The sequence below is a fragment of the Leucopleurus acutus genome, assembly GCF_964270905.1.
Source record: "Leucopleurus acutus genome assembly, chromosome: 18".
Lineage (NCBI taxonomy): Eukaryota > Metazoa > Chordata > Mammalia > Artiodactyla > Delphinidae > Leucopleurus > Leucopleurus acutus.
In genome coordinates, this window is record NC_139160.1 from 10,028,506 (window position 1) to 10,044,524 (window position 16,019).

At 36.5% G+C, this 16,019-nt stretch overlaps 1 protein-coding gene across 1 annotated transcript in view; it reads left to right on the forward strand.

The window, feature by feature from the left end:
• The window catches only part of RFC3 (replication factor C subunit 3), a 30,817-nt gene extending 15,209 nt beyond the window's left edge, over positions 1–15,608 (forward strand). The window contains exon 10 of the transcript XR_014326897.1: positions 15,562–15,608. The gene's annotated coding sequence lies outside the window, so the exon portion shown is untranslated. The remainder of the gene's footprint in view (positions 1–15,561) is intronic.
• The last annotated feature ends 411 nt before the right edge of the window (positions 15,609–16,019 follow it).

A 16,019-nucleotide genomic window follows, 5' to 3' on the forward strand; every position in this document is an offset into this window, starting at 1 on the left:
AACTGTAGAATTCCAGCTTTTATTTTCAGTGATTCAGATAAGCATGTTTTCATTAAGTACTTGAAGACTCCTGAAGAATATGCATCACGTAGTTCTGAAGCAAAGGTATATTACTGTTGAAATTACTCTTTGAACAAGTATACTGTTGTATTATTGGTCCTGTCCTTTGGAGCATTTTTTAATTCAGGAATTTGGTTCATGGAACAAAGGCTTTGCTTGACAGAAGTTTATGACAGGCTGTGTATAAGAATATTAGCAAGACCTGCTCTTATAGCAGTTGGTGATAAACAATCAGGAAGTGTTTGATTGACAAAGACACAACTACACACACACTGAAAAACCTAAACCTGGGAAACTGTTCAGGTTAAGATAAATGATTGTTGCCTTTTTTGTGGGGTGGCAGGTGTGGTACTAGTTAGGTCCCAACTGGAAGTCTCAGTCCTGGGGGCTACATGTTAGGAGGGATATTGACATTCTAACAGAGAACTAGGAAAGTGAGGTTTGGAAGAGCTAAGACTGCTTTAATTTGGAAAAAAGGAAAGTTAAAAAATATGTTAACTCTTCCAGTGTTTAAAATGATGCACTTGGAAGTATGAGTGGTCTTATAAATTATGTTTCTCTAAAGCAGTGCTTCTCAGAGTGGAATCCCTGGCATCACCAGCATCACCTGGGAACTCAGAAATGCAAACTCTCAGGTCTCATTCCAGGTCTGCTGAATCAAACAATCGGGATAAGCCTCAGCAGTCTTTGTGTTGTACCACCCCTCCAAGTGATTCTGATGCACGCCTCAGTTTGAGAACAACTGCTCTAGAGAGGGTAGACTTAGGATCAATGGATGTAGGTTGGAGAGAGGCATTTTAGTTCCCTATGAAGAAGAATTTTTTAACTGCAGCTATCTTAATAATGGTATGGGAGTCTTGAAAGCTTCTTAGAAACAGCAGGTGTTCAGGTGGAGAACTGATGAATAACGAACTGCTTACTACATGGTAGGCATTGCACTGGGTATGTGTACTATTTCATTATAACCTTACCACTCTGTGAAGTATTATCTCTGAGCTATGAATAAGAAACTTGAGATGTAGAGAAATGAAGTATAATTCATAAAATAAAACATATCCATTTTAAGTCTGCAGTTTGATTTTTGACAAAGGTATTCAGTGTAACCATCATCCCAATCAAGATACAGATTCCATTACCCTGAAAAATTTCTTCCATATCCCTTTTGCAGTCAGCCCACCCCTTCCCCAACTCAAGTGACCATTGATCTGCTTCCTGTCATTATAGATTAGTTTTGCCTGTTCAAGAATTTAGAGTCAAATACTGTGTGGTCTTTGGTTAAGGCTTCATTCTCTCAGAATTATAACTGAGATTCGTCTATATTGTTGCATATTTCATTAATTTCTTTAATGTTCTTTGATCAGTGTATGTTTATATACACTTTTACAACCCATTGACTTGTTTATGGACCTTTGGGTTTCCAGGATTTGTTTAGTATGAATAAAGTTGTTCTGAATATTTTGGAAGTCATTTTGTGGACATATGTTTTCACTTCTCTTGAGTAAATACATAGGAATGGAATAATTAGACCTAAGATAGGTGTCAGTTTAACTTTTAAGAAGTCACCAGATTCTCAAAGTGTACCATTTTATATTCCTACCAGCATTGTATGGGCATTCTAGTTGTCTCTATAAAATTGGTTTAATTGATTTTCTATATTGTCTGTTTTATATTTCATTGATTACCTTTTCAATCTTTATTAATCCTATCCTTCTTCTTTTGATGTAGTTTGCTCTTATTTTTCCAGAGTCTTAAAATGGACGTTTAGGTAATTGATTTTAGACCATTCTCTTCTATCATTTAAAATTACAAATTTTACCCTGAATACTGATCTAACTTCCTCTTACAGATTTTGATATCTTGTGTTTTCATTTCCATTTAGTTCAAACTATTTTTCAGTTTCACTTGAGATGTTTTTCTTTGACCAAATGATTACTTGGAAGTGTGTTGTTTAATTTCCAAATGATTGAAAATTTTCAGATATATTTTAAAGGCTTCTCTACCCTTGTTAATTTTCTGTCATTTACTAAGAGGAATATTGAAATCGCTAACTATATTTATGGATTTGTCTAATTTAGTTCTTTTGGGTTTTCATGCATTTAGAAGCTCATTAGGTGCTTGAAATTTTAGGATTGTTATGTCTTCCTGATGAATTGACCCCTTTATGAACGCTCCTCCTGATTTCTGGTAATATTCCTTACTCTGAATCTATTTTATCTTATATTAATATTACCACTCCAGCTTTCTTTTGATTAGAGTTTGTATGGTAGACATATTTCTTATAGCTAAGGTCTGCTAGCATTCTCTCAGTTTTGATTATCTGGAATGTACCTATTTTGTCTTCACTCACAGAATTCTAGGTTCATTTAAAATTTTTATTATTTTTCCCCTAGCGCTTCAAATATTTCATTCTGCTACCTTCTGATCTCTATTATTTCTGATGAGAAGTAAGCCAGTAACATATGATTGTTCACTTTTACATGATACATTACTTTCTTCTTGATGTTTTCAGTATTTTTTTTCTTTGCCTTTTAGCAAGATGACTATGATGTAACTAGTTGTAGTTCTTTGTGTTTATCTTACTTGGGCTTTGTTTAGTTTCTTGGATCAGATTATTATGAGTAGTATTAGTATTATAGTATCAATTTAGGGAATTTTTTTGCCATTATTTATTCAGACCTTTTTTTCTGACCTTTTTTTCTCATCTACTTTGAGACTCCTTTTACTTATATCCCGGAATACTTGACATTGGCCCACAGGTGGCTGATTCTCTGTTCATTTTTCTTTAGTCTTTTTTCTCTGAGTTCTTTGGCTTGGATAATTTTATTGATAAATCTTCAAACTCGCTGAATCCTTCTGCCATTTCATATCTGGTATCTCATCTAATTTATTTTTCACTTTAGTGTTCGTACATTTTAACTCTAGAACTTCCATTTTCTTCTATATAGTTTCAATGTTTCTATTATGATTTCCTATTTTCTGTCTCCTTGTTAGCATGTTTTCCTTTAATTCTTTGAACATGTTTGTAATAGTTGCTTTGAAGTCTTTCCTGAACCCAGCATCTGGTCCCACTCAGTCAGTTTATATTGACTGCTTTTTCCCTTGTGTATTATTATACTTCTTCCCCCTCCCCCTACACCAATGTGTGGTAATTTTGTGGCTGAAAACTTTAATTTTAGATAATATATTTTAGTAACTTCGGATTCTCTTTTGGTTTTCTGATTTTTTTTGTATGTTTTTTGTTTCCTATCTTACCTATACTTAAACTCTGTAATTTATCTTCCTTGCATTGTGCTGCCACTGATGTTTCTACTCAGTTGTTTTTATTTTAGCCTGGCTTCATCTTTCTATCTGCATAGCTTAGTGGTCAACCCAATGATTTGGGTGGAGTGTGAACTCAGACATCTTCAAGTTGAGACGTTAAGTCTGCTGAGCTGTGTGTGAGTTGAGGAAAACATTCAAGGTTGCAACCAGTTCTCAGTATCCCTTGGTTTTCATTTTTCCACTTAAGCGGTCGGTCAGGTATGTGTGAATTAAGAGCTTGTCTTAGCCACTGTGTGACTCTTTCACTTCTAGGATCTCTCAGTTCACTATCTGATTGATTTCTTAGTAGCCATGAACTGGGCTTGCAACCTTGGTTTAGCAAAGCTATGTGTTTTCCTTGTTCCCAACTGTTAATTCAGTCTAATACTCTGGCTGCAACTAGCCTTAAACTTATAAAGGTACAGTTTTTACTGAATAAGTGGTAGGTACAAGGTAATAATACCAAGTATAGAAAGTCATGGAGTTGCTACCATTTTTGTCCAAATCTAGTTTTTCAACAATAAATATTTTTCAAATTTGTTGTCTGATTTTGATCAATTTTCATTGTGATGATTGGTTATTTTTTGACAATTTTGTCTGTTTTTATACTTTTCTGTGGAGGGAAATTACTCAATCTCCTCCTGTTTCAATTAATAGAAGTAGCCCTCCACTGACTCATTTCTTCATTGCTTTTTTTGTATATACAAATTTCAATCTGATGTAATTTTCCTTTACTCTGAAACAGGTTTAGCTTTTCTTGTGGGGAAGATCTTCTGGTGAATTCTTCCAGGTTTTTGTTTTTGTTTTTTGGGGGAGGGGGGTTTGGCCTAAAATGGCTTTATTTTGCATTCTTTTTTGAAAAGCATTTTTAATGGGTATAAAATTGTAATTTGACAGTTGTTTTTCTTTCTGTATCTTAAAAATACAGTTTTGTGTTTCAGTTTGCATTGTTTCTGAGGAGACATCTGCATTCTAATTTTTTTCCTATGCGTTTTTTGTTTTATTTTACTTCCTGTGGCTCCTTGTAAGATTTACAACTTCTCTTTATGGCCAATTCCAGCAGTTTAAGATGTGTCTTGGCATGATTTTTCTTTGTGTTCATACTGCTTTATACTGGCTTTACATTTGTTTCAGTTCTTGGATTTGTGAATTTCTGTATTTTATCAAATTTAGGAAAATTTAGCCATTTTCTTCATTATTTTTCTGCCCTCTCCTCTGAGACTCTAGTTACATCTCTGACTTCATGATAGTGCCCGTAAATCACAGGGTTTCTATCTTTTTTCCAGACTTTTTCTCACCGTCCTTCAGTTTGAATAGTTTCTGTTGCCTTTAAATTCACTAATCTTTTGCACAGTCTAACTTGCTTTAAAGATCATCCAGTGAAACCGTCTTTCTTTAAACAGTGTTGAACTTTGTTTTCACAGGCAGTTATTTGATTAGCAGCTTGATCCTTTTCATGCTTATTTTTAACCTTTTTTAGGGTGTACCTAGAGTAGTCTTTATCCCTAGTTGAGCTTTACAGCTGTGGTTTGATCTTCCTAGTGTTGATCGAATGCCCCAGAGATCATTGAGGAGCTACATCCTGGGTCACCAGAACTCACTGTCTTCCAGCCCTGTGTGAGCTCTGGTAATTATTCAGCTTAGTTTCTAGTAGGTCTTTCCCCAGTAGTTTTTTTGTTGTTGTTTGCTTGTTTTTTTTCTCTCTGCCTGGCTTTGTGGAGTCATACTCAATGTATATGCAGCTTAGTCATCAGCCAAGGATGCAAGGCAACCCTTATGCAGATTTCTGTTGCACTTTTTCTGTATAATTCTCCTCTTTTCAGATCTCTGCATGCATGTTCAGCCACCCCAGTCTCTGAATTTTGCTCTTTTCTCCTCAACTCATTGTTGTCACAGTTGTCTGCCTGGGTTTGCCCTTCCTACCCTGTAGGCTGGAAAGTGCCTCTAGGCAGAAATCAGGGGTGATTTTAGAGTTTACTTCCTTGGTTTCTTTTCTTTAACGTATCACAGCATTGCACTACCTGCTCCAGTGTCTGATGTAGCATTCCTTTTATGTTTTGTCTCGTTTTCTAGTTGTTTACAATGGAGGGCAAGTCCAGTATCAGTTACTTTTTTTTAACTGGCAGTAAAAGTCTTGATGTCAGGATTTTAAATGAAGGCCCTGATTCCTGGGTGTGAATCACTATCTTATGTAGTTCTTTAAAAATGTATGATTTACATTTTTCCCCCAGCTTTATTGAGATATAATTGATATATAACATTGTGTAAGTTTAAAGTGTACAATGTGTTGATAGATACACTTACATATTGCAAAATGATTACCACCATAGCATTAGCAATACCTCCCATCACATCACATCATTACAATTTTGTGGTGAGAGCACTTAAGATCTACTCTCGTAACTACTTTCTGGTATGTAATACAGTATTACTAATTATAATCAACATGCTGTATATTAGATCCCCAGAACTTATTCATCCTAAAATTGGTAGCTTGTACTCTTTGACCAGTGTATCCCCATTTCCCCATTGACCAGCCCCTGTTAACCACCATTCTATTATCTGTTTCTATGAGTTCGGCTTTTTTAGATTCCACATATAGGTGATATCATGCGGTATGTTTCTTTCTCTGTGTTAATTATTTCACTTAGCATAATGCCCTCAAGGTCCATCCATGTTGTCACAGATGGCATGTTTTCATCTTTTTCATGGCTGAATAATAATTATGTGTGTGTGTTTGTGTATGTATGTATATCACATCTTTATTTGTCCATAGATGAACACTTAGGTTGTTCCCATATCTTGACTGTTGTGAATAATGCTGCAATGAACATGAAAGTACAGATACAGGCTTCATATCTTGTTTTCATTTACTTTGGATAAATACCCAGAAGTGGTGTTACTGGATCATATGGTAATTCTATTTTTAATTATTTGAAGAATCTCCATTTACATTTAGAGTAATTATTGACAGGTAAGGACTTATTAATGATATCTTATTAATGGTTTTTTGTCTGTTTTGTAAGTCCCTTGCTTTTTTCTTCTGCTGCTGCTTCTTTGTGAATTGATGGTTTTCTTTAGGGGTATGTTTTGATTCCCTTTTCTTTATCTTTTGTGAGTCTCCTATAGATTTTTGCTTTGTGATTACCATGAGGCTTACATAAAACATAGATATAACAGTCTGTTTTATTAACAACTTCAGTTGCACACAATAACTATCCTTTTACTCCCCCTTCCTCTTATGCTTTTGATGTCACAATTTACCTGTTTTTATACTGTTTATTCATTAACAAATCATTGTAGCTATAGTAATTCTTATACTCTTGTCCTTTTAACCTTTGTACAAAAGTTAAGTGGTTAACACTTAACCGTATTACAGTATTAGGGTATTCTGAATTTGACTGTGTACTTATTTTTACCAGTGTTCAGTACATTTTCATATTACTAATTAGTGTTTCTTCATTTCAATTTGAAGAACTCCTTTCAGCATTTCTTATAATCAGGTTAGTGGTGATGAATTCCCTCAGCTTTGTCTGGAATAGTCTATCTCACCTTCATTTCTGAAAGACAGCTTTGCCACATAAAATATTTTTGGTTGGCAGTTTTTTTCCTTCAGTGTTTTGAATATATTATCCCACTCTGTCTTGACCTCTAAGGTTTCTTCTTAGAAAATTGCTGATAGCATTATGGGGGTTGCCTTGTAAATGCAAGCTTTTTTCTGTTAATGCTTTTAAGATTCTTTCTTTGTCTTTGATATTTGACAGTTTTATTATAATGTGCCTTGGAGAGAATCTCTTAGTTGGGTGACCTATGAGCTTCACGAACTTGGATTTCCAAATCTCTCCATGGACTTGGGAAGTTCTTAGTAATTATTTCTTTAAATAAGCTATCTGCCCCCTTCTCCCTCTTTTCTAAATCTGGAACTTCAGTAATTTACAAACTGGTCCTTTAGATTATATGTCATAGATTATGTAACTTTCTGTACTCTTTTACATCTTTTTTCTTCGTTCTTCTCTGATTGCATAATTTCTGAGTTCTTTCTTCAGTCTTACAGATTTTTTTCTTCTGCTTGATTCATTCTGCCATTGATATTCTCTATTTCATTTTTCATTTCATTCATTGTATCCTTCAGCCCCAGAATTTCCATTTGGTTCCTTTTTATGACTTCTGTCTCTCTGCTAAACTTTTCTTCTTTTTTTTTTTTAATTGAAGCATAGTTGATTTACAGTATTGTGTTAGTTTTAAGTGTACAGCAAAGTGATTCAGTTACATATGTATTTTTTAGATTATTTTCCATTATAGGTTATTACAAGTTATTGAATATAGTTCCCTGTGTTATACAGTAAATCCTTGTTCCTTATCTATTTTATGTGTAGTAGTTTGTATTTGTTAGTCCCAAACTCCTAATTTATCCTTCTCCCCTCCCTTCCCCCTTTGGTCACCATAAGTTTGTTTTCTGTGTCTGTTTTGTATATAGATTCGTCTGTACTACTTTTTAGATACTACATACAAGTGACTTCATATATTTATCTTTGTCTGACTTTACTCAGTATGATATTCTCTAGGTCTATCCATGTTGCTGCAAATGGCAATATTTCATTCTTTTTTATGGCTGAGTAATATTCCATCATATTTATATATTTTATATATATATATATCATATATATATATGCCACATCTTCTTAAGCCAGTCATCTGTTGATGGGGATTTGGGTTGTTTCCATGTCTTGGCTATTGTAAATAGTGTTGCTATGAGCATTTGCTAAACTTCTTATTTTGTTCATTTATTGTTTTCCTGATATGGTTCAGTTGTCTTTCTGTGTTTTCTTGTACCTCATCAAGCTTCCTTAAAACTTGAATTCTTTATTGGGTAAATCACAGATCTCCATGTCTTTGGGTTTGGTTACCAGAAGATTACTGTGATCCTTTGGTGGTGTCCATGTTATCTTGATTTTTCATGTTCTTTGAACTTTTGCATTATTTCTTTACTTCTGAAGTAGCAGTCACCCCTCAAGGCTTCACTAACTGCTTCTGGGAGAGAGATACCTCCCATCAGCCTTATTAGAGATTCTGAGGCTATCTTAGACCCTTTTTGGAGTATACCTCCTCCATGCTTCTTGCTCCCTCATGTGGCAGAATTCTTAGGCTTTATGTCTTCTCTGGATCCTTCAATGCACCAGGCTGAGTGAGTGCTGACAGCCTCTCTTTTGTTTCCCACAGGTGGTGCTTAGGGTCAAGTTTGTGATCTTTCCCTGGCCTGCAGATTTGGCCAGCTTATGTGCATGCTCACTATCTTCCAAAGCTTATTCTTGCTGCCGCCATCGGGAGCACACGCAGGGAGCTGACCACAAGATGGGGAGTTTGTAGGTGAGGCACACAGAGTGCTTGAGGTTCCCGTGAGCCAGTTGTGATCCACTGGTAATGCATTCCCAGCAGCTGTTGGGCAGGTTCTTGGTGGAATTCACGACACAGTTAAGATCTGTGCCTCTTACTGTCCTTCAGTAGTTGTATCTGCCACTCTCCCCACTTATTCTTGCCCACAGTCACGTAACTCATGATTCTATACTCTGGATGGAGCAAGAGAGAAAGGAGCCCCTTTGGCATGTTGTGTACAGCTGTAGCAGCGGGGTGTTCACTCACATGCTCTCCCTTTCTTCTGTGGGATAAATCACTGTGAGGAAGATCTCTCTTGGCCCTAAGCTGTGCCATCCCTCGGTGGAGGGGTGATGTGGGTAAAGTCAAACTGTCCCTCTTACCTCCTCTAATACATCCAAACATTTTTTTTTCCTCCAATGGAATTCTGGGACTTCTCTGGAAACCTGAACTTTTGCAAAGTCTCTCTTGTCCTTGAGTGAATGTCTAAGTTGGTGTTCTCAGGGGCTCCTAGATGGTGGTTGAAAGAGGCTGGGGCGAGTTTATAGGCCATGACAGGGTCCACATCTGGGACTGAGGCCTGTCTCCCTATTACCTGATGGATGGCTGGACGAGACTCCTCCCGGGTCCCTTGGCTTATGGTGCTGGATTCCACAGCTTCCTGAAAGGGATTTCTTTCCATAGGTGGATGCCAAATTTTATTGTTGGTGGGAAGACAAAGATGAGGTACATCTTAAGCTGCCATGATACTGATGTCACTCCCCTTTGATTTTATGTTTTTATAATATAAATTAAATTTTGTTCCTAAGGTTTGAAGTTGTGTAATATGTGTCACACACACACAAAAAAAAAAACCTCTTGCTGTGGTTTTTCCTTAAGTACTGTGTTATACTTTGAGTTATAGAACTGAGTAATAGGAATTTAAATGTTATTTCCAAATTACAGCCCTCCAAATCATGAAACACGTTTCTTAAAAATTACAGAATCAACCCTTAGCAGCCATTTTCTTTCTACCTAGTTCTCAAGAAAGACATAATCATTTCATATTTTTCAAATTGATGAACTAAATTTTATTAGCTATTTGCCCCTTGGTTTCTTTCCTGTTTACAATTCCAATAGAAATTTGGAGTGTTATCATGAGATGCTCTTTATCAGTTTGATTGTGGTATGAAAGACATAATAAATTACTTTCCTCTCAGTAAAGGAAAGTGGTCCCTACAAACCTTAACTCTCATTTAAATTACAACCTAATGCTGGTTACAAACACTGCATGGTACCTTTGTGGCTTGGTACTTTCTGTGCCTGTTTCAGCTCTTTTGATGAGCTGATCGCCTACTGAAATTACTTCTCTGTAGATAGCAGCATGAGAAACTTTAGCAACTTCCTGAAGTGCGGCTGTACAAAATAATCACTAGAAGTAGGCATGGAAAAAAGTTCTTGGTCTTTATGTGGGACACTGTGTTAGATTCTTTACAGGCATTCTCTCACTTAATTCTCTTAATGATCTTGAAGTTGGCCATTATTATCCTGTTTTACAGGTGAAGAAACTGGATCCAGGCAGTTGAGCACAGACTGCCCTCAACTACATTCATAGCCACCAACCAAGAAATAGGCCCTCAGTACTACCCAGCAAACTCACATTTCTCAGATCCAGTCTCCACAATGCCTTTTCCAGAACTTCATTTAGAGCAGATAACCTTATATCCTTACCAGCCAGCTACCAAAACCAAATATGTGTGCATCCTATATTACTGTATGTTCATTTGTATGTATCCGATTTACTCTGTGTGCATTCATATTTTCTCTTGATGAGACAGAGAAGCTGCTCATCTGTTTTTAATCCTGAGCCTTGGATTTCACAAATTGTAGCCTGTCCCTCAAAACCTATGATGTCCCTTTGTCTTTGTCTCTTTTGTCCTCAGTCCCTCTCTCAAAATTGGATTGTTGCTTTGGTTTTTATTTTCCTAATGTCATCTTATTAAAGTTTCCAACATACAGAAAACTGAAAAAAAAGTGACAATGAACATTCATGCTGGTATTTTACAGTGAACATTTAACTGTATTTGCTTTATCACATATCTACCCATCACTCCATTCTTTAGTCATCTTATGTTTTTGCTGCATTTCAAAGTAAGTACGTTTTCTCCCAGCCTGTTAGCATGTATATCATTAACTAGCCAGTTTAATAAGGCAAGAAAAATGCATAACAGGCATAAGGAAACAAAAGGATGGAGGAAAATTGTTTTTTTAGCAGGTGAAATTATTGTTTACCTGAAAAATCCTAAACAACAATTCTTTTAACAAATTAGTGAATTTAGCAGGCTCGCAAGATATAAAGTTAATATACACAAATTAATTGTATTTTTATATAAACAAGTAAATTATTGGAAAATAAAGTTTAAATAATTTACAAATACAATGCTAAAATAATTAGTAATAAGTTTAAAAAACAATGCTTAAGACCTGTACATTGAAAATAAATCATTGTTAAAAGAAGGTAAAGAACGTGTATAAATGTAATGGTATATCTTGGATAAGTTGAGTGCATAAAATAATATAGGTGTAGGCTATCTTTACACAAAGGTTAGATGAGAATGATTTTTGAATTGTTGAAAGAAGTCAACTTTGCTCATGTCATCTAAGGGAAAATCTATTCTTAATTTTTCCCCACCCCCTATCTCCTGTTTTGCAAAGATTGGATTCTTTAGTTGATAATACAGTGCATCTAAATGGTGAATATTTTTGTGTAAGGTCATCCTTAAGCCATTACACATATGCTCCTACTGAAGTCTTTGGGAAATTAGTTGTCAGTGAATCATCTGGCCTATAATCTTATGGGAAATCAATTTCCAGACATTAAATAACAGACATAACTATGAACATTCCCCAAATTGTGTAGTTGAAGACTAAATTCTAAAATTGACTTTCTGATATCAAATTTTATGAAAATGAATTAATATCGATATTGTGAAACATTGGTAATCCACGAATGGGATTTATTAAATTGCAGCACAATGTGGTACTGAAAACTAAATATGAGAATATCCTATCAGAATTGCACAAATATATTGAGAAACGTTGTTCTCAGTATAAAAACCAGTAAGCAAAGAATTTAACCTTGTTTGCAAGCATTGTTAGCTGGGAATAATTCCCATTTCTGATGTTTCCTTCCTGTAAAGTGAGATCTCTTAATGTCATTGTAGGTCTCTCTCCATCCTTTATTCATCCAGCTCCAAGAGAGATCGAGTCTTTTTTGATTGTCAACTTTGGGAAGAATAAATGAACCTGCTTGACTTAGCTTCAGCTTTCTTCCTGTTTGGAATGAGCCTGTGTGTTCTAAGTTATAAATCTTAACTAGTCAGACTTCCTACCTACAGGGAGGCCTATCCACCTCTAGCACTGCACCCCCGCCCCTGCCCCCCCAACAAACCATATCCTGCAGCCTGCATTATTTTGACCTCCTAGTTTTCTGTTTTGTTGTACTTCTCAACTTGTTTATAAGCCTAGTGTATATTAAAGGTGCTTTTTATTGGGGAGGGGCTCTCAGATTCCCAAGTTTTGTTTATTCACCAGCAACATTGAGAAAGAAAAATAAACGAAAAATTCGAGGGGGACAATTTGGTCAGAAGCTTTTTGTGCATCCGGGGCCCACACCGTGGGTCTTGGACTTTAGTTTGGGGGAGAAACCTTGCTGGTTTATAGAGGCTTATTTTAGACCAAATGTGTTTTTACACTTTTGTACTTGACTTTGAATTTCTGTCGCCTGAGAAAGAAATTTTAGCTGTCATGAGGTATTTTGAGCTTAGCAGGTGACTGTAACATATGACTTATGCAATTTATGTGAGAAAATAAGACACAACCCTCTGGCTGTGTTGGGGGCTTCAGGTAGATTGCTTTAGTTTACTGCACAGGCCTTGCTTTTCCTTGTTGAGACAAAGATTCCATTGCAGAGAAGAGTTTTACAACTGTTTTACGCATCGGTTGTCAGAAGAATATTTGCCACTTTTCAACTGCAAGGCAGCTGAATTCTGCATGTGAACAGAGCACTAGAGATGTTCTAGCTTTATATGGTTAGTACCAAGCCTAGGTAATCTAGATTGGAAATACTAGGTTCTATTCCTCTTTCAGGATCAAGGAGGGCACTCTGGAGGGACTGACTAACCTTGATTCCATGTGGCATTTCCTCTGACTTTCAAGACTCACTGTCCTATCATAGAATCTCAGATCGGCTCTATGTTAACATCGTAAGTTATAACTCTGGCTTGATATCTGACACCCAAATTGTGGCTTCACCCTTGTTCTTGTGTTAGACTTAATGAACAAATAAGAGATGTGAGCCCTTATTAAATAATGCCATCCCCTTAAGATAGAAATTCAACTAAATGACATTATTACAAACCCAGAGGTAGAAGGAAACAAAAATGCTCAGTGCCTGGAACTGTTTGCCTCTAGTAATAAATTCATTTGCTTAGGAAAACAAGAAGAAACTGTAGTGGTTTGAAAGATGTACTTCAGTTTTACTGTCAAACTCAGAAGCAATGAAAGATTAAAAAAATAAAGGAACACAGGCCAATTAAGCTGGAGGAAGAGATTTTAAAAATTTATTCATTTATGTTAAGGAAGAGTAAAGAAGAAAAGGGCATCTTAAAGATGATGTTTTAGACCAATATAAAAGGGGGAAAAAGCAGTACCCAGATTCCAACTGCTCTAAAAGAAGGAAAGACATTTTTGTTATTAGATCAGCAATGATGACTGGTATCCAAACAAATCTAGCAGATAGCAGATCTGATTCCTTCAAGAAAGGCCAAGTCACCGAGGATGATGACTTCTGAAAGCCATGGGTCCCCACTCAGAGCAGTTGGAGAACCACTTCCTTAAAGAGTGGGACAGCTGTACCAAGTGGTTATAAAAAATTGGGGCAGGATTGAGGAAGGAAATTCATGTGAAATATTCAAAGCATTTTTCAGCTGAGTTTCCATATGACACATCATTGCACTTGAAACAGGCATTACCTTTGCCCTGAGGGAACTTACTGACCTTGGTCAATACATTTATAAAATGAGGATCCTAAAAGAAAGTTGAGAGAAGATGTGATGAAATCTAGATGTGAGAATCAGAGAACAAGTCCAGGCTTTGATTAAATGTCTGATGGAAGAATATATCTAGGCGGGGGTTATTCATTTCATCAAGAGTAAGGTAGACAAAATTTGAACAACGAATCCAGAACTTGTTGATTTATTCTCTATGATGATGATGATGATGAAGAATCCAGAGAAGTTATAAAAATAACCAGAAAGCAAAGATGAAATAAATGGAAGGGAGGCGCTAAGTTTCAACAAGTAGCATTAGCTCCCACACGGATTAGAGAAGGAAAGTGGCCACTTTAAGAAGTAGATTAAATTGTTAAGCTCAAATAGCCTTCTTGAAAGGAGTGGGGAAATAACAGAGGGAAATTCAGTACCAGTGGTATGTTTCAGTACTTCAGAAAAAAGATGTAGTTGAACAAAAAAGCTACTCAGACGCTGGGACATTTAAAACTTTTCCCCAGGGCCACAAGCTTCAGAAGCATCAAAATCACCTAGTGTAGGAATCTGTTCAGGGTGGATCTTCAGCCAAAACGAATTGGGAATGAATGGAAACTCTTCTCTAGGGGGTGAGTTTCACTGCCCAAGCAATCCCGGAGCCAGAGGCAGTGAGGCAGCCACTGTGGCACAGGACCAAAAAAGCCTCTTTCTGAGAGGTGGTGCACTTATGTCACTACATGGCATTAGGGGCCCAAGGTTTAACAGGAAAATGGAATTAAGAGGTGCTGGATGGGGAAGAAAGGTACTTGAGTTCCTGTGATTGGAGCTGACCCCATTACAGTTATCTAAATGTGCAAGGAGGCAGAAATGCCTCAAGTGACACTCTGTGAGGATGCAGGAAGCATAGATATTTTTTTTTCTCACAAAAATGTAAATGTAAAGAAATGTAAATGAAAGTGCTAAATGCAAGTGTAGTCTCAAAATAACTTCTTGTTCGGAGAATTTTCCTTTGGCTTAAGTAAGCAATCCAGACAATTGGTCTTGAATGACAGACTTCCTACTACGTTGAATCCAAGAATATTTTCCTTTTTTGCCAGACATCATCAGATTTCTCTTAGGCTCTTGGTAGCCCTGGTTCTGGGAATGTAATTTTGTAATTGATCTAAGGGCAGGAGAATGGCTTTCTAAACTAGATGGATCTGGAAAAACCTTGTGATAATTCTCTGTGTCCTGTTAACTCTTAGGATTCTTTAGAAGTGAGGCTCCTGAGGGACTAAGTATTGAATTACTATGACTTCTGGGGCTTCGGAAACTCCAAATCCATTCCAGAGAGGAACTGTTGTAGTTGCTGAAGAGACCCCACTCTACCAAGGCAGAAAAATCCCTCTTGTTGAGCCTCGGTAGAATAGCAAATCAGCAAATGGTTTTTGTTTTGTAATTGAACTTTGCACATTGAACTTTAACACACAAGAATTTGATTTCAGACTTTAGTTCCCTTGGATTTCAATGTTTTTGAATTTCAACTTGTAAAAGAATTTAGTCTTTGGACTTTAATTTATTTCATGAAATTTAATAATAGAAAGGAAATCGTGTTCAAAGTTGAAGCATCTCTTTATAGGCGTTTTATTATCGAAGTATCTTCAAGATAGCATTTAATCTCTGCAGAACCTTTGTCATGCTGTATTGGACAGCATATGTGGACATAATTCGGGACAGAAAATAGAATAGGGGATACATTTTCAGCTTTTGGTATGGAATGGATTCAAAGTTGATATATTGAATGTATTCATCTGACACATTGCAGATTCTTGTGGGGACGACTTTTAAGCTGCCTGCCACTAGACCCAGGAGGAAACTCAAAAGAGCAGAGACGTGTAGCTTGTGATCTTATGAAGGTGGCCTCCTGAAAGGTCTCCCAAGGCAGACAGCTACAACTCTTGCTGACCATAGGCTTTGATGGAAGAAATTTTCACATACTGAGGTATGGGGAAGTCATTCTGGGCTTATAACATGATTTGGCTTGAACTTTCTTATGGCCTGTCAAACATACATTGTACATCTGCTTTAACCATTAAAGAAAAGAGTGTCACTCATCATCCAGTTATACAAAGAGTTAAATCACAACCCACTGCAGTTGCCCCACTGACAGTGTGCCCTAAGGGGAATTCAGGATGCAACAAAACAAAACAAAACAGGATGAAGCATTCTGTCCTTCAGATATATCGGGGGTCCTAGATCGTTAAGGTGCATATCTAAGGAAGA